The sequence below is a fragment of the Vulpes lagopus genome, chromosome 16, assembly GCF_018345385.1.
Source record: "Vulpes lagopus strain Blue_001 chromosome 16, ASM1834538v1, whole genome shotgun sequence".
Taxonomy (NCBI): domain Eukaryota; kingdom Metazoa; phylum Chordata; class Mammalia; order Carnivora; family Canidae; genus Vulpes; species Vulpes lagopus.
The window spans coordinates 4,583,721-4,606,666 of record NC_054839.1 but is presented as its reverse complement, the minus strand read 5'-3'; the positions used below and the strand labels follow the sequence as shown (position 1 = coordinate 4,606,666).

The following is a 22,946-nucleotide window of genomic DNA, read 5'->3' as shown; positions in this document are numbered from 1 at the left end:
TCAATTCCAAAGAACCATTATTAAATATAAAAGATGCATAAATGCAGAAAGATTTATAGCATTTTGAACATATTAAAATCAGAAATGAAATTATTTTTAGTAGTATGCAATAATAAAGGAAATTATTCAGTAGGATGTTATATAAAATAATTTAAAATAAGTTAAGATAGTTAAGAAGATATGATATAACAGTAGGCAAAATGTTTACATAAAACCTAATCAATAAAAAAGAACACATTTGTCCTGTAGTTAAAAACATATTAAAAAATAATCAAATTATGATTGTCTTTTTTTTCCATTTTGTCTCATATCAAAATTGTGCTTAAGTCATAATAAAAATTATATATAAAAGCAAAGCAGAATTAGCTGATATTAATACATTTATGAGTTGAAACAGATAATTATATGTAAGAGTCCTTATTGTTGCCAGAAATCTCACTATTTAAGATTACTCTAAATAAAACTATTCAGCAGTGGAACTAGATAAAATGGGAAAATTTAATTACCAGAATCCTTAGAGAAAAAAAAAAAAGAATCTTCCTTCTCTTCCTGTAAACTTGTGAATTTTGTTCCTAATGTTTCCATGTGAACTTATTTTTATAAATGTGCTAAATAAATTCAGAGTTAAAATAAATCATCTAAGTCTTTGCTTTAAAAAAAATAGAATTTCACATTACTGATCTCTCTCGTAGAGATGCATGCTACTAATGTATACTCAATGAACCCAGTATGAGAGAGAGAGGGAGAGAGAGGAAGAGAGAGAGAGAAGGGAGACAGGAGGGTCAAGATGGATGGAAGGGACAAAGAATATTGATTTATCAGTTTATTACATTTTTAAATGTCTTCAGTGGAGTGTCTCCAAAGTTTTCTAAATAAATATGTATTTATAAATAAATATATATGCATATTTTACAAACTTGTTGATATATTTTATTGCATATTCATAAGTAATGGTATTTATACCATTCAAGACTAGTAATTTTTCACTATTTCCAAGCTACAGTAAAGGTTTTATTATTTAAAGATTCTTTAAATATTATTAAATAATATAGCAACTTCAAGACACAAAAATATTTTTAATGTTTTACTAAAATCTTAAATTTAAATAATATTAAAATGAAGTCCTTTCCACCTAATTGGTTCATAAACCTAACAAAAGTGTAGGTGATAAAGATATCTATAGAAATACTCCTTTCTCATGTGATGGAGTATTTAAGACAATATACCAAATATTTTCTCCTAGGGTAATTCTTAAATCTATTCATGATGGGTGAAGAGAAGGTCCTTCCAAGAGAAAAGGGTGATATGTGAGTTATGAAAAGAAAGAAAAAAAAATCAAATACACAGATCTGAGTAGGGAACTCAGTGTTCTGGTGAAGGCAAGATAACGTTGGTGACCTGGGGGGGGTCAAAGGTCATTACAGGAGAGGGTGATGATCTCCATGATTCATTGTGTATTCCAGTAAACAAAGTGCAACTATCTCTTATGTGTTTAGGTCATATGCAGCAAGTAACAATGTTCTTAATAATCACATTGTAATTCATCAGCAGATAATAAGAAATAGTACATATGAGGAGGTGTTCTTGGAATCCTAAAATCCTTTCTTCAAGAAACAATTCTGAAATACACAAGAATATCCCTAAACTCCCCTTTTCTTTCAATATTAAACAGACCTTGTGCTCAGCTCATTCTGAGCAAACACATGTGTAGAGTTTATGGCACATGTATTCAGGGTGGGGGGAATGTGTGTTTCTTTAGAATATAAACTCCTAAAGGATAGGCATTATGCTTTCTTTTTGCAAACTTGTTACAGTGGCTTCTTAAAATAGTTTGTGTGTAAAATTTGTCTGCAGAAGAATCCGTGATTCAAGAAGAACAACAACAACAAAAAACCCAGCAGCAGTTCCAGCTGTGCTCAGGATCATGGAGACAAGCTGGAAGCAGCTCCCCTCCATGGTGAAAAAGAGCTAAGCAAGAATACATCCTTATCTGCATCCTGGCCCTTGTACTCCCAGGGAAGCTCTACAGCAGGCCTGCTCCTGGGGCCCCTCCTGTTAACTGCCTGGCCCTCAGAACCCTTTGGGCTCTCTTTAAGTTTTTGACAGACTGGTTGCCTGAGAGGGGGCTCAGGGGCCGTACACCCTGGCCAGGCTGACTCCCCTTTTAATTCTGAGTGTTGGGCCTGGCAAGAAGTATGTTCTGAATAAATATTTGTTAAAGGTTATTAACTACCTGCCTAGATGTTCCACACTTTACTCATGTTCAACAGTCTGAACTGAATTCAATTTTTCTTCCCAAAGCCTGTTTCTACACCCACTTATCCTATCTTAATCTTATTATCCTCCCAGACACAGGAGCAAGAGAGATTTCTAAGTCAAATTTATTTCTTACTTGCCTTTATTCACTCATAAATAATTCATTAATTCTACAAATATTGCTGCTAGGAACTAAAATAAGTGCTGGAGACACAGAGTCAAACAAAACACAGCCTCTGCTTTCAAAGATAATTGTGTCTGGTGAGAAAGAGAGACAAGTAAATCAAGATTTAGAGGACAACATGCAAAGCACAATGGCAACACAACGAAGGAACACTCACGGGGCAGAGGCCAAGAGGCCTCGGCAGTCTTTCCAGGAAGGGAGGTGTAATGGGGAAGGATGGATGGATGCCACTGGGAGGGATGGGGATGGGGAGAGGACACGGCTTTTACAAACCCTCAGAAGGTCAGTGCTGAGTACAGGGAGTGCAGGGTGGCCAGTGTGGACACTGAGGTCCAGGGTGTGAGGCTCAGGCCAGAGAGGCAGGGAGGCCAGCACAGTCTTCCAAATGTCCTGTGGGTGCCAGGGAGGATGAGCTGAACATGCTTCCTTTACCAGGAAGGTCATTTTGTCTTAATACTTAAACTCTCTGGAGAGGAGTTGAGAGATTTCATGCAGGGCTTAACAATGTGTGTGCGCGTGTGTGTGTTGTGTGCGTGCATCTGTGTATGTATGTGTGTTGCATGTGTGCTTGTGTTTTATGTGTGTCTCTCTGTCTTGTATGTGTATGTATGTGTGCTATTATAGAGAATATATTTCCCATTATGCCTCAGGCATCTAGCGAAATACCTTGTCAAATTTTTGGTATGGTTTCTATATGTTTGTAGCAATTCTCTCTAAGTTGTGAACTAGCTCAAAATGGAAAGACAGGGTTAGGACTTTGTTCTAAACACTGAGAAACCAGAAGCAAGCATGAACTGGTCTGTACCCTGGAGAACTCACCATCCATAAATAATAAAACTGTGTACAAGATAATGTGGGGAAAGTGGTGTACTAGTGGGGTTGGCTCTCACAGAATGTCAGGGACTGAGACCGGACAAGCAGGCTTCCTGCCTGAGTCTCTCGCCACCTGGCACTGGGCTCCAGGCCACCAGGCTTCCTTCTCCAAGTACACAAACTCCCCCTTGATAACTTACTCAGGAACCTCCTATATGACTGAGGACAGGCTCCTTTGTACATAGTGAATTCTCCTCTTCCCCAAACCCTCAGTTCAAATGAAAACTCATTTTTATGAAAACGCTATACATTTTTTTTAAATATCTGGAGACGTCAATGATGCAAATATATTTCAATACTTCTTGGTTCAAAAGACATATAGTGACAAAATGGGAACTTCGATTCAGTAATATTTTAAATAAGTTTTTATTACTACCATTATTATTATAATAACAATATTGCATCTGTGTCTATTAGGAAGATGTGGTCTGTGTGTGTATGTGTGTGTGTGTATGGTGGATGTGGGTGAAATAGATGTTTGAAAAAAATAGATGTTTGCAAGAATTATTTATTACAAAAGCTGAGATAGTCTCTGTGGTTGGGCAGCAAAGAGTCAACTATGGCTTCTAAACATAAAAGAGATGTCCAGTAGGATGAGAAAGTTAGAAGAAAAAAAAAAGGCAGTAAAATGGATGAGCATGTTCAGATCTCACCGCACAGCTCTGGGTAATGCCAGTTCACAGACCCCACAGAGTGGGCTGGGCACCAGACAGAGGGGCTTCCTCATGTATTATTACCTTATCTTCGGGTAAAGCAGGTAGAAAAATAATACAAGAAAAATAAGTAAATATGTGAACTACGTAAATGGCCTATTATACGTTATAGGGAATTGGATTTGGGTTTCAAAGAAGAGTTATCTAACAATGTGACAGACAAAAATGATGAAACCACACACACACACAAAAAAGAGACAATATGTCTATAACTAATACAGCTATTTTCAAGAAAGCTTGTGAGTGTGACATCTGAGTTTTAAAAACTCGTAAATATACATGTTCTCATGGAAAAATCTTGATATGTAAGATGCAATACTTTTGAGATTGAATACACATAACATATGGTAGGGGCCCAGGGCAGGCTGCCCCAAAATGGACCATAGTGGCCTATTGATTATTTTGAATTGAAGCTACTTGAGAAACAACATGTGCAAGGGCACTCTGAATCTCCCCTGCCCTCCTGGAGAGCAGGAAACAAATCTCCCATGTGAAAATACCATGCCTCTGCAAAGAAGTCAAAGACATCCTTATTGAGTAAGGGACAGGAGGGGCTAGGTGAGGAGAGGTAGGTAGGAGGAGGTAGGTAGGTAGGAGGTAGCTCCGTCATCAGACTCAGAAATCCAGAGATGAGGGAACACTTCAGACCACCCTCTACTGGGTGTCCAAGGGAGGGAAATCTTATTTAAAAACAGTGTCCTGTGTTCAGCAGAAGATTACCAGTCCCTAAAAAGAAGTAAGTCATTAAAGATGTGATCACTAGTTGTTAATCCAGGGTGCTTGCCAGTAGAGAAGTCAAAAAGATTTAGGTTCCTTGGTTAGCTTTCAATAAAAGACCAACCCCTATGAGCCCCTAGTGGCAACCCTGCCGGGACTTCTTTTACTCCTGAGAGCTTTTTCTGTATTCTCACTTAATAAAACTCTTGTTTTACTCACTCCCTTTTGTCCACAAGATTTATTCTTCGACTCCAAATCTTTAGGACATGAATCTCGCTCTTCTGCTTCATTATCAGTAAAGACTGGGACTTTCAAGGTGAGAAAACTGTAGAAATTAACCATGTTATTATCTGTTTTTAATTTTTTTTTTACTAATCTACTACCTCAGCCCAAATTCTGCTTAGAATTCTGTCTTAGGGCAGCCCCAGTGGCGCAGTGGTTTAGTGCCGCCTGCATCCCGGGGCGTGATCCTGGAGACCCTGGATCGAGTCCCACATCGGGCTCTCTGCATGGAGCCTGCTTCTCCCTCTGCCTGTGTCTCTGCCTCTCATTCTCTCTGTGTGTCTCTATGAATAAATAAATAAAATCTTTAAAAAAAAAAAGAATTCTGTCTTAATAAAAGCTTTCAAACACCTGTTTTTCTTATCCTGTAAGTTCTTCACAAGTTCATCATCTCTCTGCCTAACGTGTGTAAAAACTGGCTGCCTTGGTCATTTCTTTGGGTCTCAGTTTCATTAGTAGGCTTTTGTGAGCATGAAATAAAACTTTTTTTTTTCTCGTGTTAATCTGTCTCATGTAAATTGAATTCTTAGTCCTGATGGAAGACATTTGCAGAGGAAGAGCTCTTCCCCCCCAGCCCACACACACTACAACTCAAGATATAACATGAGGAGTGCCTGGGGGGATTCAGTCTGCTAAACATCTGCCTTTGGCTCAGGTCATGATCTTGGGGTCCTGGGATCAAATCCTGCATCAGGCTCCCTGCTTAGAGGGGAGACTGCAGCTCCCCCCTGTTTGTGCTCTGTCTCTCTGTGTCAAATAAATAAATACATAAATAAAACCTTTAAAAATATATCAAAACTATCAGGAGATAGTTTGATAAAACATGATTCAGTAAGTCTGCAGAGGGTCCCACCATTGGTATTTTTATAAAACTCCATGGGTAGGTCTGAGGTGTGCCAACAATTGAGAATAGCTGGCCTAGAAGATACTAGATGTGTGTAGGCAGCAAGAGTTAAGAGTCCCCTGCAAAAGAAAGATGAGACACAGCTTTCCTGACATTAGAAAAGTCCTTCTGGGCCCCAGGACATCTTCTGAAAGAAGGTAAGAGCAAAGAGCCACTATGGGCCAGGAGATAGTTTGTCACATCAAGGACAACAGATCGGTGGTAAAAAAAAAAAAAAAAAAAAAAAAAAAATCCCAGGGCTGGTTCAAATGTGAAGACTGACCTGAGTGCATTCTTGAGTTATCTGCAGATAACCAACACCAACAGAGCCAGAGAATCGATGGTGGGGACCTTTGCAGCCCTGAAGACTCTGGACTAAACTCCCGTCTTCTGCCCAATTCCATGCTGAATTCCCAGCATGCAAGCCCCTTCACGAATATGCGTACACCCTTGGCTTAAACTTCCTTGGTTCTGTTATTCAGCAAGACACTGTTTGGGGAAAGAGCCTTGGTGTTCTCCCTTCTGGTTGCCAGTAAAACGCTACCTTGTCCTATTCTTTGGCTTCATCATGTCTTTGGGCTCAATGCCCACCAAGAAGCAAGCTCAGTTTTGGGTAACAGATACAAATTAAGTAAGTAATTTGTATCTTACGGCCAAGTAAGAATTTTAAATAATAGCGAAACCAATGACTGATGTCACGTAGTATCATCAGGCAAAACACCAGCAGGACTCTGATAAACAAAATCCTATGTGGACAGTGTGGGTATTGACAGATAATCTAGGAACTTCCTATAAAATACGCCATTTCTGAAATATTTACAGTAATAGCACTGCTCTCTCCGCAAGGCTCAGTCAGCATCTCTTCCGATTTGATGCATCTTCTCATGCAACTATAATAGCAACATATTAAATAAACCTAATGATTTCCAGCTCATCTCTTTTTATAGATGAGCGAACAAATCTTTGTGATTATCCAGGGCCTCTCTGGGAAACCTCAAGCTACTTTTAGGTTTAAAAGATATCCTGAAAATTATAATTTTTCTATATTTAAGATCCAATGTAGGGATGCAAAAATCACAATAGTTGCCGCAGGAAATTTGGACATTTGATTAAGACATGAATATAGGTGCCTTGAGAGGCAACACCTGGGGTAACTGTTTAATCAAACTGACAGTAAAGCATTCAAAATAAACTCTGCCATTTCATCAATAACAAAAAGATTCCTCAGAGCTACACAGAGCTAAAAAAAAAAAAAAAAAAAGATATCACTCACATTCTAGAAGAAGAAGAAAAGCAAGACAAACTGAAAATTGATGACTTTTTTTGAGCTCATCTGAGAATTGAAGCCACAGGGCAGAAAATGCTCCTGAATTCTAGAGAGACCTAGAAGTCTGCAGAAAGGAACAGAACCCACACATTGGCCTGGGGGCAGACATGTCTGGGTGCAAAACGGATCTGCTAGCAAGATTAACTAGAAACACCTTAGAAGCTGCTAAAAACTGAACGTGGGCTCTCCTGTGAGTGCCATGGAGGACACTGACATAGAGGGCTTGTCACATTCCTATGAACCTTTACCCCAGGACACATCTACCAGGATCTCAAGTTAAATCAGAAAGAATCCACTTCTCCTCTTCACACCCCACCATGAAAATCCACCTAGACCTAACCTATCTTCCTTCACTAGAGAAAACACTGCTTGGGTCAGCAGAGAGAGGAGGGCTGGCATCCCACTGCTGTTGGAAGAGGGGACAGAGCACAGACTCATTCCTCCCTTCTTCTCTTAGTGGGAAAAGGCTAATCTGCAGGAGAGGAGGGTCAGAACTGTAGTCTTGGGGCACTGTAGCCAGGGGAAGTGGGGCAGGGAAGAAGTGACAACCGCAGGAGGACAAGAGGTCTTGTGAAGGCCACACACCCAAGGTCCAGGCCCCCCAGGATTTCCCTACACCTGAAATCAAATCAGTATACAACTGAAAACCCACCTTCTGTCTGCCCCCCATCCCACAGTCACACTAATGAAACTCCAGCAAAAAATAAGGGAAGACACCAGCAAAGGGGAAACTCTCTTAAGGGACAAACACAGAGTCAAGACTTAACACCAACCAGGGAGATAGAAACAAGGTATCACTAGAGCAGTTGAAAGTCTGTGGTTTCCGTAACAACAACAAACTTCAACTTCAGTGACCAGAGCAAAAAAACCTTCAAATTCAGCCCAAATCCTGCCCAGAAGAAAACAGATCCTATACTAAAGGCATGAAGGAAGGAACAAAGTGAATACTGCCTCAGTATCTACTGTCCTACACAAAACTGTGAGGCACATGGGAAGTAAAGACAAAAACAACACCACAGTCCAGAAGGCCAAAGTCATCATCATCATCCAAATCTATTAGGAAATAGATGTTGAAAGTATAAGACAGAGACTATAAAATAATTCTAATTAAGATGTTAAACTCTATCTGTAGAAAAAGCAGACAATGTGCAAGATCAGAAGGCAATTTCAGTTGAGAGATGGATACCGTAAGAAATAGTCCAATGGAAATATGAGGAATAAAAAGCACCTTGATGGAAGCTGTAGAGATTGGTTGGTAGACTCGACACAACCAAAGAAATCAATGCTGGACTTGAAATGGGTCAGGAGAAGTTATCCTAACTGAATCAGAAAAGAAAAAAGATACAAAAACAGAATGGAAACGCCAACCCCTTGGGACAATAGCAAAGACTCTACCACACTTGTAGCTGGAATGCCAGAGGAACTGAGTGAGAGAACATAATGGAAGAAATACCCAAAGGAAGGGTGGCAGAGGATTTTCCAAAATTACTTGCAGATGCAAAACCAGAATCTGAGAAGTTGGAAAACACTAGATATAGTAAATCTCTCTCTCTCTCTCTCTCTCTCTCACACACACACACACACACACACACACACACACACACACACACACACACACACACACGCCTGAGCATGTTGTTTTCGAACTCTGGAGCCAAAGACAAAGAATCCCAGGGGCAACCAGAGGAAAACACTTCCCCTACAAAGAAACAAAGGTTAAGACTTATGACACTTCTCATCAGAAACGGAGCAAGCCAGGAGACTGCAGGAATGCCATATCCAGAGCATGGAAAGGAAAGAACTGTCATCCTGGAGTTCTATATTCAGAAAAAGTATTTCTCAAAAATGAAAGGAAGTAACCAATTTCCCAGGCAGACAAAAACTGATGAAGTTCATTGCCAGCCACTCTACTGGATAAGAAGCGTTAAAGGAAGTCATTCATGGAGAAGAAATGATACCGGTCAGAAATCGGGGACCAAACAAAGAAATGAAGAGTGCTGGAAAAGAAATAAAATGTTACCATATTTTAATCTCTCTAAAAGAATTGTCAAAGAAATCATATTAACAATATATTGTGTGATTATAGCCTATGTAAAAGTAAAACATGTAAGCAAATTGGCAGGAGAGGGGCACCTGTGTGGCTTAGTTGGTGGAACATCTGAATCTTGGTATTGGCTGAGGTCATGATCTCAAGGTCGGCTCCACATTCAGCAGGTAGTCTGCTTGAGATTTTTCCTCCTTCTCCCTCTGCCCCTCCCCCAGTTTGTGCCCCCTAAAATAAATAAATAATCTTTTTTTTTACAATATTTTTAAATTTAAATTCAATTAGCCAACATAAAGTACATATTTAGCTTGCGATGTAGTGTTCAGTGATTAGTTGCATATAACACCCAGTGTTCATCACATCATGGGCCCGTCACCAAATTACTCCACCCTCCAACTCATCTCCTCTCCTTCAACCCTGTTTATTTCCTTGAGTTAAGAGTCTCTCATGGTTTTTCTCCCTCTCTGATGACTTATCAGTCAGTTCTTCCTCCCTATGATCCTCTCTACTGTTTCTTATATTCCACATATGAGTGAAATCATATGATAATTGTCTTTCTCTGATTGACTCAGCATAATACCCTCCAGTTCCATCCATGTCGATGTAAATAGTAAGTACTCATCCTTTCTGATGGCTGAGTAATAAATAAATCTTTTTTAAAAAATGACACAAGGAATGAGAGGGAGGAATTCAGAATATACTGCTCTGAAATCTTCGTGCTACACCCAATGTGGTTTAATATTTGTAGGTGGACTTCAGTCATTTAAAAGTGTATTTTGGGGCAGCCTGGGTGGCTCAGCAGTTTAGCGCTGACTTCGGCCCGGGGTGTGATCCTGGACACCCGGGATCGAGACCCACGTCAGGCTCCCTGCACAGAGCCTGCTTCTCCCTCTGCCTCTGTCTCTGCCTCTCTCTGTGTGTGTCTCTGTGTCTCTCATGAATAAATAAATAAAATCTTTAAAAAAAAGTGTATTTTGTACACTCAATGAAACAATCTTCTCATCAGTTGAAGTGAACTAGTCCATGTGCTTTTCTCTATCTTAGCTACCAGTATTTTATTTGTTTTTTTTTTCCAGTATTTTATTTGCACATGACTTTTCTCACAATAAAAATTATTGTCCCAAGGAAGGCATTCTTAGCTCGGAAATTGAGCTATAGTTATAAATGTAGCTAGAGCCTAAGATCCATCTATCTAACTCAATTATATTTTTGATTAATCATATAAGCCTATATTCACGGCCATTTCACTCATAGTATATTCAAGCTGCTATAACAAAAATACCATAGACTAGATGATTTATAAGAAATTTAAATTTATTTCTCACTGTTCTCAAAGTTGGGATGTCCAAGATCAAGATGTTGGTAGATCCAGTGTCTGGTGAGGGTTGGTTTTGATTCCTAGTGTCCATCTTCTAGGTATGTCCTCACCTAGCAGGAAGAACAAGGGACCTTGGAAGGGTCTCTTTTACAAGAATCCCATTCCTGAGGGTTTCATCATTAGGACCTACTCAGCTCTCAAAGGCCCCACATCCAAATATGGTCACACTGGGGCTTAGGTTTCAGTATACGAATTTGGGGGAGGAAACAAACATTCAGTCTGTAGCACATTCCTTTGCAAAATGTAACAGTCTACAATTTCTGCCACCTAATCTCTTACATTGCTTTACATTGCTTTATTGGCCAGTATACCTTTCCTCAAATACACAGACTTAATAGATTCTGAAATTGCTAATAATGTAAATCAACTTTTTTTCCTGAAAATCCAGCATTTTCTTTCTGATCAATGTTACCTCACAATATTTGCTATCCTTTATTGAATCTCCTTACCAAAAGTAGCCAGAGATGCTTGCTATCAGATCTCCCTGTGGGAGACAGACATCGCTGACTGTCCACTCCAGTTGTTGACCCTTTGAATTTGCACCAGGTTTATGCTGAGGCCATGCTTTCTTTGGGTTGCCACCAGTCAATGAACAAACATGGCAGAGGTATTAGTGCCAGCCCATTCCTATCTGACATGAGATCCCTCGAATGGGCAGCCTTGCTTGAGACCTCATCACTGATCTGTGGAACTGTGATGTGACAGTCTCCCTACCCAGCCTGTCTTCCTCCCTTCCCGTGGTGATCTGACATGCATCATGATCTGGAGACTTCCCTGCTCATTGACTGTTCCTGATCCCTCTTTCTTTATCACAAATATCTTCCTCTGAAATTTTTACGTACCTAATCCCATTATGACATCTGCTCCTTAGGGAACTGAAAGTGACATACCATCTTGACATTTATTAAAGCTAATCTTCACAAGCAAATATTACTATCACCATTTTATGTGACAAAATTACTTCCAGGTAATTTGAATTTGGTTTTGCCTGGTTCCAAAGTTCATCCTCTTTCTACTATACAACACAACATCTATTGATAAGTACATCTCTCTCAAATGAGTCAAATGATGCTTGAAGACTAAATCTCATTTTTAGGCAAACAAATGTTATATATGAAGCCCCAATATACCAAATGAAGTCCTATATATATACCAAATCTAATTTGATCAATTATATACATATTATCTGTCTCAAGCTGGATTAATTGCATGATCATTTTGATGAAAGCTTTCAGAAGCATAGAAACATGAATAATTTTATTAAGTACAAATATGATCTATGTACACTTACAAAATACATTTAAATCCTTATTCTACTACTTCTTAGAGATTTGTCAATGTTATCTAATAGGCCACATATAAAAAATACTAAGACATTTTGCTTAGGTAGAGACTTTTAACCTAAAAACCTGAAATTCAATCTTGAATCGAAAGGGCGTTTGATCCAAAAAAAAGATGATATTTCAGAGTCAAGGAGCAGAAGAACTCTATAAATGTAAGTTATGATTAAGAAGTGATTTTTTTTTTTTTTTTAGAAGTGATGTTTTTATACCTAGATTCACTGTTCAGGAACAGAGCAAACTTTTCTATCCCATAAAATCTGGCAAACTTCTTTAAAAATGAACAACAGAACTCTTACTTCCAATTAGAAGTGAGTTGGAATCACTTTTCACTGACACCAGTGAAAAGTGCCAAACCTTCTACCATTAATTACTCTTAACAAACTAGCAGACTAAGCCTCTTCAAATGCCAGGCATAGAATGTATGTTTAGCTAGTTCTTTTATAATGAGATACTGCTCTCTATTTGTCATAAAACAATTCTACAGCCATGATTAATATGAACCCTGTTAAAGAATGCTAATACTTTCCAGAAAAAAAAGAGCCATAAGCTACTATCCAAAGACAAGCATAATAAAAATTCATATATTAGTGTTTTACACAGAAGAAAATGTGCCACTGTGTCAGCAATAGTTACATAAGATTTTTGTTATGTCAAGCAAAAATTTTAAAACTCTGACTTAAATGGCAAGAAAAATCAATGTGGGATTAAAAATATGGTGGTTCAGGAAGAACGCAGAAAGTGTTGGAGGACTCAAGCCATAGAGGTAAATGGCATCTCATTTGCATTTAGAGAAAACATTGTCATTATTTTAATATAACCAAAAATAACAAGACTGTTCTATTCAAAAAGATTATTGACTCTTTGTTAACTAGTAACTAGTGCTTTTTGCTTTTTCTTAACTAGTAATAATTTGTATGGACCTCTCCACGATCTCAGTGACCAAGTGTACGTGAGGCCATTGATCAGGACCTTAGTGTTAATACAAGGCAACACCACTTTTTCATTATAATTACCATTACCATTGTCATCATGACCATGACTGTCTTGTCTTGGTTGTTCAAATAGGCAGTTTTTGTGCCTCTGAACTTAATATTCTTATTCTTTCTTCTACTAAAAGTAATCAAACAGGACAAAATATTTGAGGTGATCCATTAGTAGGAAATATGCAATGAAATATTTAGGAATAAAAGGAACATTCTGTTTGCAACTTACTTTAGAATGGCTGAGAAAAAATATAACATGTAGTAATGTTAATATTTGGGGATTTTGTATAAAATGATTCCAAGAATTCTTTGTACTATTCTTGTAAATTTTCTCCAAGTTTTTAACTATATGTATAAAAAATGTAAATGCAGTTTGTAAATATTTTACCAGTATCAGGTGACTACTTTCATTAACTTTGTGGCCAACCATGATAAGTTTTATCTGATGACTAAGTATCTCTAATCCTTTAGGACCTATTATTGCAAATTATTGTTCAAAGATGAATGAGGTTTCTATCGGTTAAGAAATGATGTTGATAATAAGATCCATCTTTCTTACTGTTAGAGAAAGAAGTTACAACTAATCAAGGAAGAGACAGCTAGAATGAGTCCTAGAATGGATTAGAATCAGACATCATTATGAATACGAGTGTGTATATTCTAGAAAATGCAGAAATAATTTTAGATATCTGTGTATGTATAGGTTATTATGTATACACAGTTTCCTAACTCTCTGCTGAGAGTCTGGAAGCAGTGATACCCCAGTAAGGCCAAGAGTACTTAGCACCCAATTCTTCATTTCTAAATACTATTACCCACTAAAAGGAATCAAGGTATCTTAGAGAAATATCTGATTCTGGGAGTAGGGTGGGGAAAATATAAGATGATCCTAGGTTTGTAGTCCCACCATGTAAGAAAGGGCCCCAAACTAAAGAAACATATAAAATGCTAGAGATATATCACAATGACAAAGCCAAGCTAAAAGATTTCCCAGTGGATACACCTGGAACAGTTTAAGCAACAAAATAAATAATGTAAAATTGGTTTACATCCCAAGGTATAGAAAAACATGCAGGAGTTCACACTGACGTAAGTAAATGGGTGAGGAGGGAGGAGATCTTCTTACAGAAGAATTCCAAATAATATCCCTCTTCTGGGAGGTGGAACTTAATTCCTCTTCCATAAGGAGTTTATTTACCAAAAAGAAAACAAAAACAAAAAATGAAAATAAAACCCCAAATGAAGACAATTATTTGCTATTTCCTATATATTGTCAACCAAAACATTTAAACAATTTTATTGTCAATGTACAGTAATCACTCAACAATATTGCACAGAAGACTGTGGGCTACATTCTCCATTGGATCCCAATTTATATTCACCATTCAAATTGAATTCTCAAGCTACCCAGAACATTTTATTTTATTTTTTATTTTTTATTTTTTTTACCCAGAACATTTTATTTTATTTTTTTTAAATCTTTATTTTATTTTATTTAATTTATTTATGATAGTCATACAGAGAGAAAGAGAGAGAGGCAGAGACACAGGCAGAGGGAGAAGCAGGCTCCATGCACCGAGAGCCCGACGTGGGATTCGATCCCGGGTCTCCAGGATCGCGCCCTGGGCCAAAGGCAGGCGCCAAACCGCTGCGCCACCCAGGGATCCCTACCCAGAACATTTTAAAGGAAATCCCAGGTACTGTGAGGAAAAGACAAGACCAAAAGGAAGATTGTGTTCCCAGCTCTGAGAAATTTATTTTAAGAACAAAACGCAATTGTTCTTTCTCAAGTGGATGTAAACATAAGCAAATAAATCACACCAGAAGAAGAACCTCAATGATAAACTCTCTGAATGTGGATTAAAGTATTCATAATTTACAATAGCAACTTATGCTTGGCAGGTCTATTTTTTATTAATTGTCGCAAGAATTTAAAAAATCCCCAGGACAATGAGTTGCCAAACTAACACTGCAAATAGCTCTTTTCATGGAGCTGGTTCCTGGATATTAAGGCAATATTCAATGAAAGGTTATTTTAATGGCCCATTGTGTCACCAGGAATTTCTTGTGTGATCAGGAATGATAGGGATGATTCTTTTTTTTTTTTAAAGATTTATTTATTTATTTATTTATTTATTTATTTATTTATTTATGATAGACAGAGAGAGAGAATGAGAGAGAGAGAGAGAGAGAGGCAGAGACACAGGAGAAGGGAGAAGCAGGCTCCATGCCAAGAACCTGACATGGGACTCAATCCCAGGACTCCAGGATCACGCCCTGGGCCAAAGGCAGGCGCCAAACCGCTGAGCCACCCAGGGATCCCCTGATAGGGATGATTCTTGATTGCTGAAGAGGGTGTGACAGTTTGGTACCTCCAGTCAGTATTTTCTTGAATTTGGAAATAAGGTTGCAACGATGCATGTTCTGCTCCTTAATCTGAGCATGTCGTAATCCTGACCATTTCCTTCTGTTAGAGTTATCAGTGAGGACTGCTCAAGTACTTTAAATCTAATACTTTTATAATTTTCCATATATAATTACATATGCCCAATGTGATTGATTACATATATATATATTGTATTACATTAATCATATATAATATCAATATGTTAATCATATATTATGTATTACATATATATTTAATTGGGGAAAAAACACATAACATAAATTTACCTTTTTAACAATTCCACGGTGATATTTTGAACTCCTATATCTTTATGGTCATTCTTTGTGTGTCTAATACTATGAAAACAAGGTAGAATAAATAAAAGCATCAATCAATCAATCAATCAATCAGACAGTCAAAGCATCAAGAAGCCTTGATAGGCTTTTGTCCCATAATATTTAATTGGAGATTCACTTAAATCTCTTAAATGATTATCATGGGCTTTTCATTCTTTTCCTAGAATTTCAGTGACGCCCGGAGGCATTAACCCTAAGGACCCTATGACCCTTGAGTGAGGGGCTCTGCAACCTGAAAATTTACAATTTCTAAGCTGATAATGAACATCCCTTACCATGAGAGTTAAGAGAATTTATACTCTTATTTATAGAAAAACTCTCACAATATTGAAGTGTCGGTCCTGGGTTTTCTTTAAATAATGGGTGGAGTATATGTGCCTTGCACAATAATCATCTGCTCTAGAGTGTGTATCTGCCCTCTCAATTAAATCACAGGTGTCTCATGAGCACACGCCATCTACTCTTCACATTTCTACAATGCCGCTAATGCAGGGCTTGTGCAAGGTGCCATACATGTTCATAGGCTTGAGTTTGCCAAAGACAAAAAGAGACATCCAAAAAAATACCCTTATGCAACTTTTCCTTTGCTCTAAAATCTCTAGTTATGGCAGTCTTACTGAAGACCTGAAGGTCTCACATAGGTTCACCATAAATATTGCCCCAAATTAATGAGCTATAAAGTTGGCCCAGTGATGGCCTTGGATAGGGACGAGGGATAATTATGGCAATGGGCATCATGACTGACAAATGATTTGCTGCATATCTATGGTAGAATAAGCCAGAGGAAATTGCTGCCTTGTAGCTCATCAGCCAGGCTTCGTCAATTGGCTTGGGTTAATTCAGTTTCCTGGCATCCAGTTCTTTTAAGAGGTTTATTTTTCACATTGGGTGGCTTTGTTCTGCACTATATCATATCTCTAACAAGTTTGTATCATTTTCTATATAATGTTTCTAAAATGAGAAAACACTGAATCACTTCTAAAGTGAAAAATAAGCTTGTATTCTCATTGTTTTACATTTTGTGGGTTTTTTCATTGTCTTACATTTTGATTATTACAATTATCTGTTTGAAGATATCCCTGCCTTTTTTGCTACCTTTAAATGTGTTGGAAATACGAAAGTCCATTTTTCTTGTGTCCTTATACTTACTGTATTCCTTTATTTTAAAACGTGTCTCCATTAGTTTGAAGCTGAGGAAAGTTGTTATATTCTGTTTACACTGCATTTCTAAAATTCACTGTGCTTTTTAAAAAAATGATATTAGGGAACTCCTTCGATTTCCCTTCTTAACAATGTTATAAATAATACACGTATACATTCTTGCATAGAGGGAGCTAGCAAGTATAAATGCCATGTGCATGTTATGCAGTCATGCTATGTATGATAGTGACTTCTAAGTGTAGGAGTGACCATCTGAATTTCTCTATTCAGTATGTTAATTAATATGTTAACATTAGCACGTTAATTAATTAGCATCAAAAAGTATTCACCCGCTTCTCTTCATTAAGAAAACTCAAGACACAAGACACCTGGGTAGCTCAGTCAGTTAAGCATCTGACTCTTGATCTCAGGTCAGATCTCCAACTCAGGGTTGTGAGTTCAAGCCCCACATTGGGCTTCACAGTATGGATGCAGTCTACTTAAAAACAAAAACAAAACACTCAAAACACTTGATATACAGATTTAGAAAGAAAATATAAGATAGGTTCATTGCTCACATTGAATAAGGGACTGGCAGGACTAGGTAGAGAGAGAGAGAGATAGGTAGGAGGCCAAGGGATCAGGCTCACAAAAATCCCAAGAATGGGGGGGTAAAAGGAAACCAGAGATAAGGAAACAAACCAGACCATCCTGTCCTAGATGTCAGAGGTAGGGTCTTGTTATAACAACTACTTGTGACCAACAAAGAATTACTGGACCCTGACAAGTAATAAGCCATTAAAGGTGTACTCACTAGTTCTTACTCAATGGTAATATCAATAGAGATATTAAAAGGATTTAGGTTCTCTGGCTGGCTTTCAATAAAAGACCAATACTACAAGTCCCCAGTGACAACCCTGTCAGGACCCCTCTCGCTTCTGAGAGCTTTTTCTATATCCTCGCTTAATAAAACTCTATAGCTTAATTCACTCTCCTTTGTCCTCAAGATTCACTCTTCTACTCCATGAACCTCACTCTCCCACTTCAACATCATAGCCAGACAATAGGACCAAAGTAGAACCTGTCATCAAAACCTATAGCAAACTAGTTTAAAAAGAGAATGTTCCACAAAATTTTCAGGGTGAAAGTTTGGAACCACTCTCACCATAGGAATGCCACCGAACCACTGTGTTCACTGTTCTTTCTTATTTCTGTGTTCAGACTCCTTTAGGTGCAAGTGACGCAAACCCTAGACACATTAGCTTACAGAAAGTAAAAAGAATTTATTGGCGTGCAGTGGCTCAGTCCTAGAGCTCCTTTGTACCTAGAGGTTAAAATAATCTCATTCTCTGGCAGGCTGCCTTTGTGTGGTGGCCAAAGAGAGACAGGAAGCCCTGCTTCTATCATCCTCCTGGCTAACAAGCCCAGGGAAATAAAAATCACATCATTGTTCCAGCAGATGACCTCAGAGGATTCTCATGAGCCCTGCTTGGGTCAAATGCTAAGCTGTTTGATAATTACTGTACACCAGGTGGATACAGGATTTTTGTGAGCAGTTCCCGGGTATGCTGGACTCCAGCACAAGACTGGGAGAAGAATCAGAGTTACATAAGCCACATGAAGTGAGTTCTACACAAAGAAGGTTGGTTTGTTACCCCAAGGGGGAGTGGGGTGGTGGAAGATAGAACCTGTGATTTACCTGCTCTGTAGCCACCACTGGCCACTATGGTCTCTGCTCTGTGGAGCCTGCTGGAGTACACAGCCTCCACATAGGCCCTGATAAAGCAGTGCCCATCAAGATGGGCAGATATTGAAGTGGAAGAGCCAGGTTCTCATCTTATGGAGTGAGGAAATGAATCTTGAGGATAAAGGAGAGTGAATAAAGCTATAGAGTTTTATTAAGCGAGGATACAGAAAAAGCTCTCAGAAGTGAGAGGGGTCCTCTGGGGGCTTGTAGTGTTGGTCTATTATTGAAAGCCAGCCAGGGAACCTAAATCCTTTTAAGATCTCTATTGATATTACCATTGAGTGAGGACTAGTGAGCACCCCTTTAATGCCATATTACTTTTTAGGGTCCAGTAATTCTTTGTTAGTCACAAGTAGCTGTTATAACAAGACCCTACCTCTGACATCTAGGACAGGATGGTCTGGTTTGTTTCTTTATCTCTGGTTTCCTTTTACCTCCACATCCTTGGGATTTTTGTGAGTCTGACCCCTTGGCCCCCTACTTATCACTCCCTACCTAGCCCCCACCTGTCCCTTACTCATGATATGTTAAGTGTTCAGGCCCTTTAGCTACTGTACCTTAACCTCCTCCGTTCTTAACTTCCTTGTATAGAAGCTCTGTTTCCTTCCACCAGCCTCTGTGATTTGGATGCCAGCCTCATAAACTGATCTTAATTACCTCCTTTCTATGGTCTTTGCAAGAATGGCCAGAGATCCTTGTATGCACGTGTTTTGACAATTTCTTCACTTGTTTATTGTTTTTAATATTCTCCTCTGTTAATATTGCCATGTAAGAGTCTTGGAGACAGATGTACATCTGTCTTACATCGAGCTTGAATCCCCTGGGCCATCCCCTGGAGCACACTGGATTGCTGTAGGGTTCTATGCTTTTGTCTGCAAAACAGACACAACAGTTTTTAACTGAAGTTGGTGGAATGCTTCCTGGTGAGTGCCCCTAATGGACAAGATCTATTCAGCATTCGAGGTCCAGATTCCTCCTCTGATTTCCAACACCCTAACAGATTATCCTATTCAGGACTGTCTATACAGTGTATGTATACAGGACTGTGTATACTGCGTGTGTATACACAAGGCTCTCTGCTGAATGGTTTGAATCTACCCTATAGCATTGAGCATCCTCCAGGGTTTTAAAAACAATATCCTGAGAGCTTTACCATCCTGGATGCTAACTCTGGGCCCTGGCTGGCACTCTGGCAGAAGGGTTTCAGGCATGGGCTTCCATAAGCTGGCTGTAGATATCAGGTGGCCTCAGGAGACACTAAGAATCTTCTCAATGGCATTTCTGCTGCTCTTGGAAGGATGAGATAACCTAGCCTAAGAGTGGCTGGTTTTAAGTTTCATAGCTTTTCTGACCCCTAATGGTATCACAAAGCACTGCTAATGTTATCCAGAGTAATGATGTGGAAATTGGGGTTCAGAGCCGATGGCCACGAAAGAATTCTTGGGACCTCTTTGGTGCAAAAAGATGTTTTTTATTAAAGCTTGGAGACAGGACTCCTGGGCAGAAAGAGCTGCACTAGAATCCAAGGAGCAATTGATTGCATACTTTGGAGCTGGGGGAGCTAAAGACAAAGAGGATTTTCCAAAAGGACTTTCATGTGCTAAAAAAGACTCTTTGGATGTAGGAGGCCTTGCTATTGTCAAGCTAAGGTTGTTTTTCCCTCCAGCAAAGCATTCACGTGAAGACAGTTGGGAGTTTCCTGGAGGAACTGTCACACTCTGCCTGCCTCAAGTATTTATCCGTGGGCTGCAAGTTATAAGGGAAGTTAATTTTATCTATATTTCCTTCTTGCCTTTGTTCTCCACATCAGTAACACTCCAATGAGATCTTCTCACTGAAATGGCATCTTGGAAATGTGCCTTTACTTCTGGGCATTGAACCGTTCAGAGCCAGGGTAGTGTAACCCAGAAGGTTTAAAGACATCATAATGTGTGAGTGAGCTCTCAGGGTGCTGGGCTGAAGCTAGATCCCCTTTAGAGTATTCTCTGGATATAAAATTCTATTTTGTAAAGAACATATAGTGAATCAATGTATATTTTTTCCAAGTTAGTAGTAAAGGTTTAAATTCAGTGATATGAATAATATAGCATGATTGAAGGAAGACTTCGATCATTTTTATAAAAAGGCACATACAGTTGTTGTTGTTTTTTTTTTTTAAATCTGGGTGCCTTTAAGCCCCTTAAGGGGCAACTGAAAGAACATGTACCACAATGTCTTGAGAAGAGAATGCACCCTAGAGGAAATATCCACTCAGTTTCTTGCTTAAAATATAGCCATAATGCCCTTGAGTCAACTCTGAACTAATAATTTCTCTTCATAATAAGGACTACGTTTTCTGTGGATGTGTCATATGAGTGAATTAGCTTGGAGTATTTTGAGTTATGTATAAAAAGATTTATATAAATTATTTTATTGGCACAAATATGGAATGATTTTCTTAGAGCTAAAAAATCAGCTCTTTCAAGGGTAAAGTGAATTGTCAGAACAGAGACTCTGATGTCTCCATACTGACCTGCAAATAAAAACACACTCTTTACTACATGAATAACTTTCACAAGCATTAAATTCACTCAAAGTCCTATTAATTGGAAATGTACAATGCCATACCAGCTACAACAATACCTTTTGCATTTATACATTCTTGCATAACTGTTTAAACACTAGGAAAGTTGCTTTATAGTCAAAGCTGACTTTACTGTGTTGTGGAGTGATGGGAGGGGGAAAGGGTGTTACTATGCTGATCCACACATACCTCTGGGGCTCCACTGACCACAGTTCTTGGCACTGAAGGATATCAAGGCAGATGGAAAGGATTTGACTCCTGCAACTTTCTAAATTCCCTATCACCTTAGGGAATAAGGTGAGAATAGGAACCACTAACACCCATAGTGTTCTCCGCAGGAACCTGAATCTTTGAAATCGAATTTAACATAACATTTCCATCGAATGCAAACAAAGTTTCAACCTTTTTGAGAAAGCCCTGTGAGATTAATTTAATCAACAGAAAGAAACTTAAAAGTCATAACTAAGGCTAGAGTCAACATTGCAAATTTTCAAAATATATTGATTGGAAGTGAGGGTTTAGCAGCAAGAGTCATTCTATTATCTAGAATATCTATTATTTGGAAGTGTGCAGGTGATGGGAGAGGATTTACTTATATATATTTTACTTATCTTATTTCCTTCTTGTTACATACAAATAAATAAAAACGACTCCAATATTTTGCAGTGTTACCTGAAATTGAGTCACACTATGTATCAGCAATCAGCATGCAACTAACTTTTCTTTGGGTGATTATCAAAAGACTAGGATGATTCAGTGTCTTTACCCAAGACCAATCATTTCTCTCACATATAAAGTTGTGGGAGTTATTTTACAAGTTTGACTTTTTCCTCAACTTAAATAGATCTTATTTTCATTATTTCTTTTTTTTAAATATTTTATTTATTTATTCATAAGACACAGAGAGAGAGAGAGGCAGAAACACATGCAGAGGGAGAAGCAGGGTCCATGCAAGGAACCCAATGTGGGAATCGATCCTGAGGCTCCAGGATCAAGCCCTGGGCCGAAGGCAGGTGCTAAACTGCTGAGCCACCCAGGGATCCCCTATTTTCATGATTTCTAGTTTTCCTGTTTTAACATCTGATAGTCAGATGCATCCTATATCATTGATGAATATCATGGTACAATTGACAGTGCCTTGTCTTTCCTACTGGACATATATGACATGATAGTGTAATGTTTAATTGATGGCTTTTTAGTTTCCCTGAAATAAGGAAAGGCCTCCATGAATTCAGACAATTTAGAAGGAAACAGAAAATGAGTGAATCGAATATCACAGGGCAGACATTCTGGGTTCGATTACCAGCAGTAACACTTACATGATCTATAATGTTTGTAGATAAAACGTGTCTAAACCTTAGTTCCTGGGAATACACATGGATTAGGATGGAAATTAAATGAGACAAATGAAAGCATTTTGGCTTTAGTGGGTATTCAGAACATGGTAGTTTCTTTCTTCCATGGTTTCAGTAAAAATCCACATCATAGACAATGAAGGATAATGATAATTACTGTGATGAGAGTTGATAATTTCTCATTGCCTGGGTTGCCAAGCGCAAATAATTCCTCCAGGACTTCCAGGCCTCTTGTCCCAGTGCCTCACCTTCTCCAAGGAGGTCAAGAGAGAGAGTTATCGTATGGTGAGAGATAGTTGCTATTCTTTGTTCTAGAGGTGGTGACTCCCTAGCAAAGTACTGTGGGCCTACCATATTCCTGGGCCCTCCTGTAGACCACCAGGGAAAGGATGGATATCAATGGGGGAATAGGAACC

The 22,946-nt window shown here is 38.6% G+C and overlaps 1 protein-coding gene across 2 annotated transcripts in view; it reads right to left on the bottom strand.

Annotated features, from left to right (window-relative positions):
- The window catches only part of LIG4 (DNA ligase 4), a 132,998-nt gene that overhangs the window by 17,327 nt on the left and 92,725 nt on the right, over positions 1–22,946 (bottom strand). The window contains exon 3 of one of the 2 annotated variants that reach the window (XR_005984082.1): positions 15,657–15,725. The exons of the other annotated variant lie outside the window; for it this stretch is intronic. The gene's annotated coding sequence lies outside the window, so the exon portion shown is untranslated. The remainder of the gene's footprint in view (positions 1–15,656; positions 15,726–22,946) is intronic. 2 annotated transcript variants of the gene reach the window in all.